Genomic DNA, 18348 nt, shown 5'->3' with positions numbered 1-18348 from the left:
AACCATGTTTGTAATTGGTAGTCATGCTGCCCCTGTACTAGAAATCTAATAATAAATGGACTTTTGAATTAATGCTTCAAACCCATCTGTTTGCTTTTTCTCTTTTTTCTCTCCCTCTCTGCCAGTTTTCCCAAACCTGTCATTTTATGACTCCTTTGATTCTTCATCAACATTGATTCAGCAATCATTTTTGTGAAGTACTTAAACTTGTCTACTTTTACCCTTTTCACTTATAAGTTGTAAAATCCCAAAGTGAACAGTCTTTTCTAGGTGTGACCCTTGAGCAGAGCTAACAAGAGCCATAGGAAGTATCTTAACATTACTCCATTTTATTTGTACATTCTCATATCAAACCTCTCCTTTGTCAGTGTCACTTTGTGATTTACTATTCATTTATGACCAACTATGACCCTTTAAAAATTCATTATTTTTCCATAGCCAGCAATTCACCTGCTTGTGTCTCTTGGACTTTTTTTCTCTTTATGATAAAAGTCATTACAGAAGGACTATTCTTCAAACATATACCTGATCTTTCTACTTTCTGTAGGTCTTGCCATCTTCAAAGACTCTTTGAAGAGAAGAAAAATATTTTAACTTCTCTCTTTTTGGGGAGTTGGTACTTTAAAAGAACTAAAATAGTGATAAGTTTTATAGGATAAAATCTAGTCATACTAAATTGCTTAGGTGTAACCAAGAGTGTCCTGTTTTACCTTCATGAATGTTTAGTGTAAATATATAATATGCAGAAAGTAACATTGAGATTTCATTGTACCAGAATATCCACGAGTCAAAAAGTCTTTATACAGAAGTTCACATTGAAATAAGTCAAGTCTAAAATATGACGTCTATTATTGCAAAGTTTGGTATGGGAAATAAAATCGAGTGTGTCTATAAACTCTCTAAATCCTTGTGTAAGTTATTTGTCCAATATGTCAAGCCTAATGGCAAAATCCCTTTATACCAATAAATAAGGCAAGAAGCAGAAGATTCATGATGAGGCCAGAAAACTCCTCTATAAATAATGGCATATTACCCAGAGAGGAGGGAGGTAAAGGAGAGGGCAGTTGATCATTAGCATAGTAGTAAGAAAGGGATATTCCCATCAGTAAGTAAGAGCAGTATTTGGCCAAATCTAGGTCATCATCAAGGATATAATCACAAGTGAGATGTGTTTTACATTGTGGAATATAGCTAGAGTTTGCATATACAGATGGAATGGCTTGCTTCCCAGAATGCAATCACTAGTATATAACGGTGCCCTTATTATTTCTAGTTTAGAAAAGAGGATTTTAAAGTAGAATGCCTCTGATTCCGACCTCTATCTCATTCAAACCCAATTTTGAAATGATCCACACTATATTGTTTTCAGATATTTTCACAGATCAACTCTTTCTGCTGTAGCAAACCCAAGATTCAAGGTGTCAAAGTGAGACATGAAATTGTATATTCATTTTATTTTTCTTGTTTTGTAAAAGAATGACACAGACATGTATACCTATGGAACCAGTATCCTAGAATAGAAACTTAGGCATTCTCTATGGGTTTATCTCATAACTCAGACTTCTAGCATATTTTTCCCTAACCATTCAACAGCTAACTGGGTAATCTTTCAAATAATTTTCTAGAGATACTCATTTATTAATTGGACTGGGCTTCATTGTTTTGCCATCCTTACCTTTACATTCTTTTTAATTCTCAGAGTTTCTTCAAATATAAACACAAGCCCTAAGATTCTGAATTGTGGAAATCTGGATGATATCTGATAAACCTTATTAATTAAATATTAATTTCAGGTACCTAGATCTAGTTCTATCCCTTAATCCAATTTTCCTTGAGAAAATTCCTTTTGTTTGTGGCTTGGCATTTCCCACAATTCTAGCTCCTTTCTTTTTCTTCATCAGACTTTTTTTTTTTTTTTTTTTTTTTCAGGTTTTTACCTATTCCTTAAACGGAAAAATCCAGATTTGTGAGGCCTGAATTTGTAAGTGAATCTGCCTCTGCCCTTAGAGTTGTTCAGCCCACAAATGAAGCATAGCTCTTCAAAAAGCCAAACTAGCAAAGAGGAAAAATCCAAGTAAAAACCCAAGTAAAAGTATTTGTTATCACATATATGTGCTGGGCTAGTATTTACACTTAATTAACCAGCACTGTCTTCATTAAGAAATAGTTATTATATGCCTCCTTTGTATTAGGTACTCTATTAAGCTTACAGTCCAAACTCTTATCTGAATAGAATACCACTCCTGAAGCAGACTAAACCAACACAGAGCCTGCCCTTTTAAAGGCTGTAAAACTAAGCCAGGCTGAAACAAATGTGCATAATGGAAATATGCAGATATCTGAATGCATGTTGAATGTGCAACAGATTTATTAACATTAGAGATAAGAAAGGATGAGTACATTTTGTAGTGGTGGTTACTGAAGCAGTCCTCCCTTGGAGTCTCCAATTTAAGGAAGAAGTCTTAAAGGTAGCCTTGCTGCCTTCTAATTACTGAAAATTTCATTTCTCTTACCAGCAACACTATACACTGGTATCAGGGTTAATTTATGGACCCTGAGACACCTAGGTGCTGTGTTCCCCTACTTTTCCATACCTCATCAGGGCTCTCTTTGGTGTGCTGCTTAGTTTCCATTCATTTTTAAATTTCATATATATTTAGAATTTCTCTACATATGAAAATGACCCTGATTGTTCAGATATCATCAATAAAGGGAAAGGTTCTACCCCATGATTACTGGAAGGACATTTTTCTGTCAGTAATGTGGAAGATAGGACAACATACATACCAGCAAACAAATACTTTCTACTTAGAAGAGTACAGCATTCTGACTAGTGATCAAGGTAGCTTTCTGAAAAGCAAATTAAGCACCACCATTTTCATTTACTTCCAAAAAAAAAAAAAATGAGTGTCCCATATCCAAGAAAAAGAAATATCTCTTTATTTGCTAAGATGTTTATTCCTTACCATGTAACATTCCTTCTCAATGATAATTTTAAAAAGTAGGACCTAGCCATGCGTGGAGGCATACATCTCTAATCCCAGCAGCTTGGGAAGCTGAGGCAGGAGGATAGCATGTTCAAAGGCCACCTCAGCAACTTAGGGAGGCCCCAAGCAATTTAGTGAGACCCTGTTACAAGATAGAAAAAATAAAAAGGGCTAGAGATGTGGCTCAGTGGTTATGTGTGTGTGGGTTCAATCCCTGGTACCAAAATCATCATCATCATCATCATCATCTAGAATACTGTTTCAGCTGACATAATGCCCCACTTGAGCCTGGGAGATAAACGAAAAAAGACTAACACTGCTAGTGCTTCTTTCGATGACCTCTAAGTGCCATGAGTGAAGAAGTCTTGCCTGTCATGCTTATTGCTGATTCCCCCAGGGACTAGAACAGGCTGTGATAATGCATGGTAGATAATGAATAAATGAATAACTTTTGTATTTCACTGAAGACACAAGCCACTAATCATGCTACTTTTCTCTTAGTTTTATATTGCTTCCTTGCCTCTTCTTCCTTTCCCTGAACCTCCCATCATCCAAAGAATAGATGAATGTCAATATGTCCAGAGACATTTCTAATACTTCATTTTAAAAAAAAAAGAAGAAAATAAAATTTTACTGAATGTGTATGTTGCATCATAAAGTTCAGTTAGGAATTAGTAAAATATAAATTAAGGGCATCAAGCATTTATCATAGACAAGGACGTGCACAAATTCTCTTGAAAAAGATTAATTTTAAGTGGAACAGTATTAACTATGCATCATGCAGTATATGAGGTGTGACTATTTTTTAAAAAAGACAAATCAGGAATGTGTAGAATCAAAGGAGTTTTATACATTTTGTTATCTTTACTGAATGATAATGACATTGCCCTAAATATTTGCAGAACTCATGTTTTTTATTTCCTTAAGAATTATGCCACATATTATTTAGATTTTTCTAGCCATACTTAATCTTTGCAATTTTAGGATGAATTTTGACTTTTGGAAATAGCCAAAAGTGATATTGAGCTAAATTCTTTTTCTTTCTTTTTAATTTTGGGACAGTTCTAAGTTGCTTAGGACCTTGCTAAGTTACTGAGGCTGATCTCAAACTTGTGGTCTTCCTGCCCTAGCCTTGCAAGTCACTGACATTATAGACATAAGCCACCACACCTGGCTTGAGCTAAGCTTTAGAAATAAGGTACGCGATCTGACCAGGTAACAAAATCTCTGGTGAAAATTAGTGTGAATCTAACATAATGAGACTGATTTCATTTGATTCAAAGGTTAATTCTAAAAGATAATTTTCAAACACTGAGTAATGGTCCTCACCAAAAAAAAGTTAATGCCTTCCCAAGAGGGCTATTTAAAGACAGGATTCATGTTTTCAAAAGATGTATTGGAACCAGTCTCATAACTTTACAGTTGCACTTCAGAGTGTTATGAAACACATGATAATATATTAGGAGAATTAGAGCATTGGAAACTAGTTGTTATTGGACAAGACATCTCTTATTGTTTCTAGCTTTGTCCTCTTCTTTTTGGGGAAGGCATAGGAGGATGGAGCAGTCTATAATTTAACAATAATGTCCAGCGAGTAGAGAAGATGCAGAGAAAAACCTAAGCATTGTTAAATTTATGGAAAAAAGTCTTCTGTGACAAACTGTTATTCTATAAAGTGACATGGAGTGGCTTAATTTGGAGTCCAAACAGATTTTCCCAAGGGCCTCTGACCCATCTCTCCACTATCATTCACTCTGCAAACTGAAGAATTTGTCTTCGTTGCCTTAGCTTTACTTTTGTGACACCATAATGATTCCTGGAGACAAGTTAAACCTACATTAAGATTGTTTTAGGAAAGATATTGACCAGGTTTCTTTTTTATAAAGGCCAATAGACAAGATACAGGCATAAAAAACTGACATCCTTTCCTGTTACATAAGGAAGTATTTCCTTTTACAAGTGATTAAATACCAGAAAAGATTCCTGAGGGAGGTCATGGAACCCTATTTATAGACAGAGAACCAGAGCAAGCATTTTTGAAGTCCTTCCTGTTCTGGGAGTCTGTGATTCTGCATGTCAAGGTAGTTTGACATTCTTATCTGTCTCCAGGGTGTTTTTCACCCCACCCAAATAGGTCTCATAAAAAACCTTATGGAGCATCTGGGGCTGTGTCTCACTGGAAGAGCACTTGCATGAGGCCCTGGGTGCCATCCCCAGCACTGTCAAAGAAAAAAAAAATTCCTTACTGATTGTGCTGCCCCTCTTCCATCTTCTAAGATGGTGACAGTATTAAGGCAGTGAACTCAGATCTCAGGGCTCAGACCTGTAACATAGCACTTGTTTTGTCATTTCCTCCACCCATACCTCCCCCAGACATTTTCCCATTAAACTATGGTTATCAGTCACTTTAGAATTTCATTTTGTTCCTTTGGTTCAAAAAAAAGGTTACAGATTAATTTCCTATAGTCACTCAAAGTGCTTCATAGATTTTAATCAAATAGAGGTCCATAGAGACATGTTGAACTCAATTGTTTTTCTTTCCCAGATGGAAAGAAGGCTACTCACATACCTACTATGAAAAATGTCTGCAGTAACCTGCAGCATTTGAAAATCTTTTCCATGCTACAGATTGCAGATTAACTTCTAGCTAATCATAGTTCAGCATTCTAATGGACTGTGACGGGAGAGACAGTTTTTCTTCCAACTTCAGATCACATGTTTTTGCAGTTGTAAGGCAAATTTTAAAAGAAGGCCTTGGGGATCACAGCCAGCCTTCATTATCAGTGCATGACCGCTTTGTAACCAACTGCAAATTTAATATCCAAGGAGATTTGCACATAACAGTCTTTTTTTCTTTCTTCTTATTTTGAATAATTTACCTTTGAGATTCTATTCACGACCATGCTGGTGTGCAAAGATCTGTTTGTCTGTCAAATCTCCAGATATGTACCACATGTGAAAGATAGATTAATTTTTTATTTGTTTCCTAAGGAGGCTGAACAGTAAGCTGGTTGTGCTGAATACAAGAGGACTACTTCCGAGAACACTTCCTTAAGTTCAGAACTTCAACTGGTTCCCTCACCTGCAGCAGATCTCTGCTAAAAGGGAATCATTTATACAAATCAACTCAAGGAACATTTTGTATAAACCATCCACCCAAATCTGAAAAGGTTTTTGCCTTGAACCAAAAGATTAGTGGAGAAGCTGTGTAATTCATGGATCCTGCAAATCTCTCATTCTAAACAAAGACCTCATTTTCAAAATTAGAAAGCATCTTTTCTTTAACCTTGGGGGCTCTATGTAAATACTAAACTCTATTCAAATGAATTTTCTGAGCCCAAGATTGAGCTACATCAGTGTGACAAATGTCAGGGCTATCAGGCCTCAGAAACACTACACATTGGCATTTTTAAGAAAACAAATGTAGATGTCAGTGAACCATAACCCATAGATGATGAGAAAAAACCTACCATTCCAAGGTGGATAATATTTTTCTCAAGGCCACTAAGATTTTCCACAATAAAGAAATATGAGGTGTGTGGGGAACTACAGAAATGTTCTTGGTAATTTTATGTTTTGCCAATTCCCAGGCTGAAAATTTTTATTATGTAAATCAAGTAGCTCCAGCTGCTAATTCTTAGAAAATGTGAGGGGTATCAAGTTTAACTAGGTTTTGACCTTTAATGTTACGAAGACATCAGTAGGGAAGAGGGGGCCAAGAACTTTTTAGGGGGTTATTTTATACAAGGTGTTCAGGGAGGGCCTCACTGATAAGGAGACATTTGAAACAGAAATGTGATAGCGGTATCTGAGGCCTAGAAGGAATATACTTTAAAGGCTCGTACTGAGTGAAGGAGATCAATGTGGCTGGAGCAGAATAACCAGATGAAGCCAGAGAAGTTGTAGTAGAAAGTCAGAGTATAGAAGGCCTTGGGACTATTGTAAGGGCTGCCCTGGCCCAAGCTATGAGTAGAAAGAGATGGATTCTCTGATAGACAAAACAGGGTAGAGACAAGGACAGAGATTTAGGGGAAAATGAAAACTAAAGTTCAGGAGAGAAAAGTGTAGTCTACACAAGAGATGGAGAAAGAAATACTGTCTATAGGAAGGAGGGAACATAGGATCTTAGGAAACAAGGAAGAGAGAATATTCGTTTTGTTTGATTTGATTTACTAGGTTACCTCTAGCCCATAATACACCTGTGATTTTTACCATATTTACATAGGTTAATAAGCATGACTTTAATCCATATCTAACAAAAATATCAATGTATTTGTTCAGTGTGTATTACTGAGGCACCTAACTACTTGAGCAAGCTAATCAAGGTTTCAATTACTCCAGCAAGGAAGAAAGTTATACCTCTCTGTTGCGATTGTACTTGATTGGTTGATGAAGTATTCATGAGATCTTTCATAAGAGGAACTTTAAAGGTCACTTGTACCATAATAAGTGGAAATCTCTGGAAAAGAAAAAGTTTAGCAGTATTATAGTGCTGATAAAGTTTTCAGAGAGGCTGACTCTGAGCGTCGGGTTGCTGCGGCTGAAAATTCTTTGCCCTGAGCATTTGTCATGACTCCTTCAATCCGAGATGCCCTTTAAGCACAGTGAAACTATAGAAAAGGAATATCTAATGTTGTTTGAGGTTAATTAAAGAGTAGGTTTCCTTCCTTTCTTTAATGGAAAGCCTTAATTTGTCCCCGGTTGCAGTTGAAAATTCTAATGAATCTTTGCCACCATGTTATGTACGGGTTCCCCCCGCCCCCCCTTAATCATCTGGCTGTTCGTTTCCTTATTCAAGTACTGAAAACCTCATAGTTTCCCATTTGTAACCTGGTGTGATCGTTCTAAAATGGGAGAAAAACTCTGGACAAATATAATACTGCTTTTGGTATTCATTAGGATTTTCACCCACTTAAACTAACAGGACCTCAGCCTGAGTTACACATCAGTAAGTGGTAACATATCTGTGTTTTCTAGCAACTCTTTTACCTTGGTCCTAGGCAAATGTAGAAAATTGTAGAAGGGTCACTAGCAGTCAAAACAATTAAAGCAAAAAATGGGTTAGGTAAGTGTATAAAGCAGAGTAAAAGAGAAGGAGAGAGGATTTAGAAAACAATACCACAATATTTTTTTATAAAATGATGAAAAGCTGTCATGTATAGAATTACCTTTCCTTATTGTCATGCTCTGGACATCTTTGGGACAGGGAAACAACACTGCAACTATAATTGTAGTTCACTGATCTACACTCCTTTTCCATTAGTACCTCTTGTTATGACTTTGTGAGCACTACACCAATAAGCAAAAAATTTCTACCATTCATCTTATCTTCTGTTTGAAATCTCAGTGAAGGTTTTCCAGCAAGGCCAACAGACTCATATGAGGAATGATGGGAAAAGTTAAGAAAGTTTAGCCTGGTCTGGGTTAGAGGACTGAGTGAAGGCTAATTTTCCTGGCTCCTTCATAAACCTTTAGGCAGATAAATGCTCACTAAAGAAATAAAAGCAAACTCCTAAGTTCCAAATCAAATGATGTTTTGGACTGCATACTTCACTTTCTCAGGGAGATAACAGAACTAACTCTAGATGTTAAACAAAAAAATCAGTAACTGCCCCCCCACAAATCTGCTCCCTTCCCCCTGCAAATGCCATCCTTCAGTTTATACTATAGTTCAATAATATGTTGAACCTCAAGTAAAACCACACATGAATTTCTTTAGTAGTGCAATTGGCAATTAGTCTATGAATTTTTTTGTTGTTTTCTAGATTCATTAAGATAGAATACCAAGAATTAATACCAAGAATTTTCCCCTAAAACTTCCTCTTTTTCATTCTACCTATTTTTTTTCTCTCATGGCTCAGGAAGGCAAGTCCTATTGTCTATTCAAAGTTTGTGGGTAAGAGATTGTGTGTGTTTTGTTTCTTCCCATTTTTACCTGATGTTACAAGTTTTCCATATCAAAAAGAATTTTTTTTTCCTTTTCTCAGTGTGCATGAACATATGCAGGAATGCTCCTAGGCTGGAGGAAATGGGAGACCAGACGCTGAAATGTATATGGCCTTAGTATTGCCCAAATGTGGAACAATATAATAATAACAACTATCACCACTTGTTGAATTATTTTTATGTACCAGTCACTGTGCTAATAGCTTTATATGTAATTCCTTATTAAATCACAAACCGACACTAGAAGTACAGGTATTTCACAGGTCAAAAAAGGAAGCTTAGCACTGTGAGAAATAGAAAGTCTGCTGGTCCATTTTCAGAATATAGTATTCAGCCTTAATTGGATCCAATTGAAGCCATTTTAATTATAGTCCTTCCCTTTTGCCCACCCTAATTTTAAAATTAGCCAGTCACATAGATTATACCCCTGAGTCCTCCAATCAGGGTGAAGGGCAACACTGTTAGGTATATTAACTGATGAACTGCCTGCCCAGGCAGGCTTGCTACCCAGATTCTGTAGAATGACCTTCTGTCAGAAGGAAATGCCTTGCCTACCCACTTTCTAGCACATGTTTGATTTCTTGTGGCACCTCGTATTTCCAAAACCACAGTTATGTAAATATCCCAAAGGGATAAAGCATAGTACTCCCTAGTGGAGCTTGGACTTAAACCATCTCTCTCACCCCTTCAAAGCTCTCCTGTATTCACTAGGATATGCTGTTTTATTTAGAATGTTTGCATTTTGGGTCCTGACTACAAATGAACAAAATAAATACTCCATTATTTTGACTCAGCATAAAATTAAAGATCAGGAATTTTCAAAACTCTTATACCTGAGATACATAAAAAAATGAAGCCCTAGAATCATCATACTTATCTAGGAAAGATAGAAATTTATAATGCCCATGACAGGAATTCTGTAGTTTAAATTTTAAATGTTCTATGTTATTTTAGAAAGAGGTGATTAGAAGAAGTAATTTGAAATTTTGAAGTAACTAGCATAAAATGGAAAGAAGTTAAAACATTTCTGAAAGTACAATTCAAGTTAAATGAGAGCTAAGGTAAGAATCAGGTGCTAAGAGAGTTCAATATAAAAAATATGGAGAGAATTTTACCCATTGTGTTGGTTTTATTAAAAATAACATCTCATTGCCTCATGTTTAGCCTACAAAAAGATTTTCAATATAATGCATGTCAGGTTTCTTGAGACAAATGATTTGTCTCAGTATCATTTGAAAATCCTTCTAATATCCATGATGAATGAAGAAATACTCCTCAGTGTGATCATAGTATGTATACCTCTGGCACCAGAGTTACCAGTTTGTTCACCAGAAACTCCAATTTACATTCTTTTATGATTATGTGATTCTGCTGTCATACAGCTTCTTGTACTGTAATGAAAGCCTTGCCAAGTATATCCACACAAGAAGGATTCAAATCCCAAAAGGGAAAATGAATAGATTTCTAGTTTGTTTGTTTCCTTTCATGAATGCCAAGTAATGCAAGTTGAGTTCTCTTATCCAACATGCTTGGGACCCGAAATGTTTCACATTTCAGAGTTTTTGAATTTTGAAATATTCCTATATAATGTACTTGGTTGACCATCCCTAGTCTAAAAATCCCAAACCTGAAATGCTTTGAAATCAGAAATTTGGGGGGAACCAATAAGATGCTCAAAATGCTTCGCTTTTGGAGCATTTCAAATTTGAGATTTTCAGACAAGGGATGCTCAACTTCTAGTGATATATATATTTCAAAATTTTCAAAAAGTATATATATATATACATATACATATATACATATATATATTTATTCATTCAAGTTAACTTAGATGCCAATAATATGGTACAGTTAAAAATCACATGTAAGAGCTTGGAGTGATATCCGTGATAGAGCACATATCTATCATGGGCAAAACCCTAGTGCAAATCATCATCATCATCACACTAAGTATTCTTATGAGGGATGACTATATTAGGATTGTGCACTTTCACTCATAGACCATATCCTTTTGACTTTCCAAAATGAGGGGGAGGGAATTATGCAGAATAAACCATTGAAAACAAATGTGGGCAATTACCAAATCCTTACTCTTCAAAATTTCAAATGCTTCTTTATAAATAATTATCACAGCTACTCTGTAAGGAGCATTTCTTCTATACCAGGTATTGTCTTAAATGTTTTATGTAAGCATTATTTCACTTAATCTGTTTAACAATCCTGTGATTTAATTAACTATATCTCCATCCTATAGATGCGGTAACTGGAGCTCATAAAGTTGAAGTAACTACTTTGGTCAAGGTGACACAGATTTTAGGATAAGTGATGGAGCTTGGATTTGAAACTAGATTTGTCTGACTGGAGGATTCATACTCCTAATTATTCCTCTTCTCTGTCCCTGAAATATACCCTCAGCTTTTCAGCAAGGTCACAGTACTTGCAAAGTGAGATCAGCACTGGAATAGTAAAGCCCCTGGAACCAATGGAAATAAGGAATGTGGGAGCAGTGATGGTGGTTGTGTATTCAAATAGCACAAGGTTGGAAGATGTTTGCTTCATGTGCACCTGACAGAAATGAGGCTAACATCTAAGCTGTTTGCAATTTTTTTATCGATTTCATCCATTTCTTAAAACTTTATTTGAATAAATGAGAGGTCTTAGTAGTTACATGTTGGTGGGGATTTTTTGTTTGTTTCTTTTTTGCATGACATTTTTGGTCCATAGGTCTCAGTTGTTAATTATGCACAACAAGGGAAATAAGATTTTTAATTTATTCATACTTTTCAACAAGGCAATAGAGACTTCAAGGAGAGATTTAAAATTAGATTGGTGAATATTTGTAGTAAATCCTAGACAAATTTTCAGTTATATTTTTGCACCTTTTATACTTCCTACTGACTGTCTTTCTCTTGCTCTCTTTTTTTGGTACTGGGGTTTGAACTCAGGAGCACTTGACTACTGAGCCACATCCCCAACCCTATTTTGTATTTTATTCAGAGACAGGGTCTCCCTGAGTTGCATAGTGCCTTCCTTTTGCTGAGTCTGGCTTTGAACTCAAGATCCTCCTGCCTCAGCCTCCTGAGCCGTTAGGATTACAGGCATGTGCCACCGTGCTCAGCTCTTCCTGACCCTTGAAGAACAGATATGCCAGTAAAACTGAGACATTTTTCTGAAAATAATTTTCTTATCTTGTATAAGGTTACCACCAAAATGCTTTTTCAATTAGCTTCCTTTTAACAGAACACCTTTCTGAGTAATGACAGAATCTAGTCAGTTGGTGATGTTCCCAACCCTGAGAATTAATGATTGATGTTTACTGGAAAATAATGTTTAAATAGTCATGAGTTGGTATTTTAAAATGTTTAGTGAAGCTGGACAAATAATAAAGTATTGTTAATCATAGTCAATTATATAGGGATTTTTTTTTAACCTGACCTTTAATTTGCTCCTATTGCTTTTGTTCTTTTATTTGGTTTTTGTTTGGTTAGAAGTAAGATGATAAGACAATATCCAATCCTTCAAAAGATGTCTCTGTCTGCTTTTACATTTTTAGGAGAGGAAATTGAAATCTTGAAAATCTTTCAAGATTTGAATTATATGTGCACATATAATTGTTGTTTTGTTTTATTTATTTATTTTTGTGGTGCTGGGTCCTCATGTATTCCAGGCAAATGCTCTACCACTGAGCCACATCCCCAATCCCAAAATCTTGAAAATGTAATCTTTCTTTCTAGTAAAAGTAAAGATTGTTGATATGGAAACATCCTTAAATTCTCCCTTTTTCCTTTTTGTTTTGTTTTGTTTTTGTTTTTGTTTTGTAGCCAAGCCTTGCACATGCTAGGCAAGCTCACTACCACCGAGCTAAGTCCCGAGGCCCCTTTGTTGTTTTACATTTTTTCATAAGAAATGGGAATTAAACAAGCTTTTGTTTTCCATCCCTAATTTCCTAAGCTGGACCTAACAGTAAAAAGGGACTATGATTTCTTCTCAGTAGGAGGCCTTTCCATGAAAACAGAACTAGTGACATCAGGCCAGAATTTTACTCCACAGTTTCTGTTGCTTAAAAAATACATGCCTTTGTAGATATTTTCATTAGTATTCATTAATGCCAAACTACATAAATTATTTTCCTCTTCTGATTTGGCCTCTTTAGGATTACACATGCCATTACAAATTGTGTGATTGTTTTGTAGTTAAATCTATTTATGAAACACTTAAGGTGTAAAATGATGGAACTATACTTGATCTCTTTCATCCTTTCCTAGATCTTCATTTATGTTGATTTAGTAGTGCCCTTTGCAAGCCTCCCTCTTATACAAAAGTTTAATCTATTTACATATGCCACATTTCTCCACTAGAGATTCTTTAACATTAGATATTGCCTTATTTTCTTCTATTCCAGATTATGTAAGTTTTGACTTTTATGTAAACTAATGTTTTTAGTTTTATTATCATATTTTCAAAAACAATTTTAAAAGGAGTATATGGAGAATGTAGCAGAAATAGCATGACTCAAGTTCATGGACAACATAATGCCTAGTGATAATCTATATCAAAATTTATGTTCTCAAAATATGGTTTGGATTTGAGTGTTTTAAGGCAATCATTTCCACTGCCTTCATTAGATGATCTTAGTTTATCAAATGATGCTTATAAAAGATAAACAGAGTCTTGAGAATAGGACTGTCAGATTTATTAAATGAAAATAGAGGATGCCCCCAGCTAAATGACACACTCATTTGGTTAGTGTATGTGTGCCTGTGTACTGTTAAAAGTAATTTATTCTTATTTGTAAAAATAAGAAAAATACATAAATTACCACTGTTAACTTTATTAATGCATTGCTATTTTTCATTTTTTTAGATACTTTATCACTTAGCATATCTTAAAATATTTTATATGCTATGCTATCTTTTTTTTTGTTTTGTTTTTTAACTGTATTAAACTTTATTAAAGATACTGTTCATAAACAATCATGGTATTTCAGGAAGGACAGGGACAATCATTAACAGTATACAACAACTTTCAAACTCCCTTCGTGGATGAACTACCAAAATCAGAAAGCCACTATAAAACCCAATGAAATCTTCATCTGATGCTCTGAATAGGGACAGTTTAGAGTGAGGGTTGACATTTCACATTTAGCATGTTGTTTAACAACTTTTCACAAGCCAACCCTGACTTTCAGGAAATGAAATGAAAATGGCAAAAATGATTAATCTGAAGATCCACTATCTAGAAAAGGTACTGCTGCTCTTCTGAGGGGCACTATCTCAGTGCTGTCACTAGAAAGTTCAGATTGCCGACACACTGGTAAACCCAACTGTTGGGAGTCAGGTCCGAACAGGTCTGAGTTTAGGGGAGTTAAGTTTATGCCAATGGCAGAGAGGGAAAGGAGGACATAAGATGAATTTGAGTTTTTCCACTCCACAAGGCTTTTATGCCAAGGTGACTATGTGTGCCAACATCAGGGAATCCCTCCTCCTGGGAGCCAAGAGGAAGTCTCTCAAAACTAGCAGGGGAAGGTTTTTTTCCCCCACAGCAATCCAGCTTTGGAGACATTCTACTAGTGATGTATGCTCCTTCCCCCAGAAACAATAATGAAGTGTTCTGTGTGCTAACAACATAGCTTAAAAAAAAGTAAAACAAAGTTCTGCATTTTTATAAAACTTGATAAAAAATAGTATTTCAAACTGTACAGTCACCAGAAGTACACGGTTATCAAAAATGCACACAGTTCACTTGGCATCTCTAGCCCCTTCAGCTTCCTGTGCCTGGTCTGTTTTGGCATCTCCATTTTCTGCAGGGTTATTCCTGTCCTTGCCAGCTTTTCCTTTTGTCCCTTTGGGTACCTTCTCTCCCTTCTTTGCAGGGGCCTTTTAAGGCTTGGGCTTTGGTTTGGAGGAGCAGGTTTAGCAGACAACCTTGCAGATCTTCTCTGTGGTTTGTCCTTCACCTTGGCTTTATCTCCTTTAGCATCCCCTTCAGCCTTTCTCTTGGGCATGGTGGCGATGGCAGTGGGACGCAGGCACTGGACGCGGGCATGCAAAGGCACGTGCTTTGGTTGGTCGGGGGGTCGTTCTCACCCCTTCTTCACACTGCTCAGGCTCCAGGGTGTTTATAAAGTTTTTTTGCTATGCTATCTTTATGGCATAATAGAACTAATTCTTAATAGCCTAGTGTAAATATGTATCAACATTTAACCATCTCCCTATTCTCCCTATTGTTGCACACTTGGGTAGTAATAAACATTTTTATTATTATTACAACATTAAAAAAAAAGAGGATGCCCATTTAAAGTTGAATTTTAAACAATAACTTTTAATATCAAAGCATCCTAAATGTCATATGAATTTTTTTTGTAGAAGCTTATCCCAAATATTGTATAGGGCATACTTATACCAAAAACAAAAAAAAAGATTTTTCTAGAATTCAGATTTAACCAAGCATCCTCTAATTTTTCTGGCAACTCTACTTGAGGGGCATCATGGTGTAGTGTAAGTGACTACAGATGTGGATGCCAAACAACTCTAGGTGGTTGTGGTACATAAGTACCTGTGCGGCCATGGGCATGTCACTTAACCTACCTAAAGTTAAGTGTCATCATCTGTAAAATGAGATCATACCCACTTGACAAGATTTTATTTATATAGCTATAGAAATTATGTTTTTAAAACACCTGGCACACCACTAATGGTAGATTACCATGAAAGAGTAACTGCTATTATCAGAATAGAAATATGTATGGAATACTTGTTTTCCCTCTGTTCTTCCACCGCAATAATCAACACAGAAGACTTCAGTGACTTGAAAACATGTGGAGGTTTCTTCAGAGCTGCAAGCAGTTCTGTAGCCATGATACCAGCTGGGTGTGCTCTAATCCAAGTCAACTCAGGCACTATAGTTGTCAGATCCCAAATGTTAATGGCTCAGTCCCCAAGACTGCTTCTCTTCCCACTTCGGATACCAGGCCCAAGCCTGGGTTTGTTTGACCTGCGCAGACCACTTATAAACCCTGACCCTTCCCTGCATTATCTTCAATTAATATGCTAGAGCGGCTCACAGGATTCAGGGAAACATGTTTACCAGTTTACTATGAACAGTATTTGAAGGATACAATAAATAGCCAGATGAAGAGTTACATAAGGCCAGGTCTGGAAGGGTCCCAATTGCAGAAGCTTCTGCCTCCCTGGAGTTGTTTCCATGGGAGGTTACACCACCCTCCCAGCACAGGGACATGTTCTTGTTCATCTTGCTGCAAGCCCCCACATGTTTTTCTGTCTGCAAGCTCTCTGAACCCTGTCCTCCTGGGGTTTTATGGAGGCTTCATCACAAAGGCATAATTGATTAAAGTGTCAGCCATTGGTGATCATTTTAACCCTCAGTCCTTCTTCCCGCCCTGGAGATTGGAGTTTGAGATTGAAAATTCCAATTTTCTGATCTTTCCTTTGTCTTTCCAGAAGCTCTGAAGGGACTACCAGCCACCTGTAAACTTATTAGCATACAAAAAAGATACTATTTCTTTGGAGATCTCAAGTATTTTAGGAGTTGTTTGCCAGGAGGAAGAGATACAAATGCAAGATAATAGTTGGGATCTTTTACCTTCATTGTAATGAACTTGTAGTGAGGATCCCTAATGACAGTAGTCTATAGCTAAAACACCCCATTAGATTTTTAATACAAGAGCCCACCCAGATCTTGGTGATTGTTTAGCACATCAGAGATTTGACAGGTAGTAACATATTACAGGGACATTAACCTTCTTTCTCTTCTCTGCTGCTTGCCTCTTCTCATGTTACTGATCAAAAATCATACAGCTTATTAGCATCAGGGCCTGAATATATGATGCCTTTTCATATTGTCTTTCTTTTTTCTTGAGTTATAATTTTATTTCAATCCTGCCTTTCTCAGACATCTATTTTTCAAAATTTCAATGTTAATTTTTAAATATAATTTACATATCATAAAATTCTCCATCTTAATTATACAGTTCTGTAGTTCTTAGTGTACTCACAAGGTTGTAGAACCATCACCACTATCTACTTCCAGAATAATTTTATCAACCCCAGAGAGAAACACCTCCTCCACCTCCTCACAACCATGCATCTACTTTCTGTCTCTATGGATTTGCCTATTCTGGACATTATATATGAATGGAATCACACAATATGTGGCCTTTTATGCCTGGCCACATAAAATACTATTATGGTATCATAATATTTTTGAGGTTCTTGAATAATTTGAGCATGAATCAGTAATTCATTGTTTTTATTGCTAAATAATATTACAGTCTATGGATATGTACTACATTTTCTTTATGCATTCATTAGTTGGGAAACATTTGAGTTTGTTCTACTTTCCAGCTATTAGGAATTATGCTCCTGTACCTGGAGTCATATGCTGGGAGGCCTAACTCTGGGGATCCCAACAGACCAGGTTATGCCACGCACTATTTTGTTTAGCAATTTGAGGAATTTGCAATTTTCTAAAATGGCCACCCTTTTACAGTCACATGAGTAATTCACAAATGTTCTAATTTCTCCACATCCTCATTTGTTATGTGTTTTTTTTTTTCTTTTTAAAATTATTATAGCCATCATAGTGGGTATGAAGTAGTACCTCAATTTGGTTTTAATTTTTAATTTTCATTTTTGGTGGCATTGGGGATTGGATTCATGGCCTTGTGCATATTAGGCAAGTGCCCTACCACTGAGCCATACCTCCATCCCATTCAATGTGATTGTGAATTGTATTTACCTAGTGATTAATGATGTTGAACATCTTTTCATGTACTTATTAGCCATATGTATATGTTCTTTTGAGAAATATTTATACATATCCTTTGCATATTTTTATTGAGTTGCCATTTTATTGAGTTGTACATGTTCTTTATATTTTTTCACTTTTAAAAATCTTTTTAGTTATACATGACAATAGAGTATATTTTGACATATTTATATAAAAATGGAGTACATCTTATTCTAATTAGGATCCCACTCTTGTGGTTGTACACGATCTGGAGATTCACTGTGGTGTATTCATGTATATACATAAGAAAGTCATGTCAGATTCATTTCACTGTTTTTTCTATTCCTGTCCCTCCTCCCTTCCCATCATTCCCTTCTGAAATGTTCTTTATATATTCTTCTTTCTTTCTTTGGTACTGGGAATTGAACCTAAGGGGCGCTCAACCACTGGGACACATCCCTAGCCCTTTTTTGTATTTTATTTAAAGACAGGATCTCACTGAGTTGCTTAGGTCCTCACCAAGTTTCTGAGGCTGGCTTTGAACTCACAATCCTCCTGCCTCAGTCTCCTGAGTGAGCCACTGTGTTTACAGGCATGTGTCACTGTGCCCAGCTTATCTATTTTTATTAGATATATTATTTTCAAATATTTTCTTCCATTCTGTGGG

The 18348-nt window shown here is 36.1% G+C and overlaps 1 protein-coding gene and 1 pseudogene across 2 annotated transcripts in view; one reads left to right on the top strand and one right to left on the bottom strand.

Annotated features, from left to right (window-relative positions):
* DIAPH2 (diaphanous related formin 2) overlaps positions 1–18348 on the top strand; it is a 796567-nt gene that overhangs the window by 594470 nt on the left and 183749 nt on the right. The gene's annotated exons all lie outside the window — the stretch shown is intronic.
* On the bottom strand, positions 8562–16838 carry LOC306651468 (non-histone chromosomal protein HMG-17-like; annotated as a pseudogene). Its single transcript has one exon. The product of its transcript is annotated as a non-histone chromosomal protein HMG-17-like (transcript).

Source organism: Sciurus vulgaris, assembly GCF_902686455.1.
Source record: "Sciurus vulgaris genome assembly, chromosome: X".
Lineage (NCBI taxonomy): Eukaryota > Metazoa > Chordata > Mammalia > Rodentia > Sciuridae > Sciurus > Sciurus vulgaris.
Note: the sequence above shows the minus strand (reverse complement) of the source record. Positions and strands in the feature narration are given on the sequence as shown.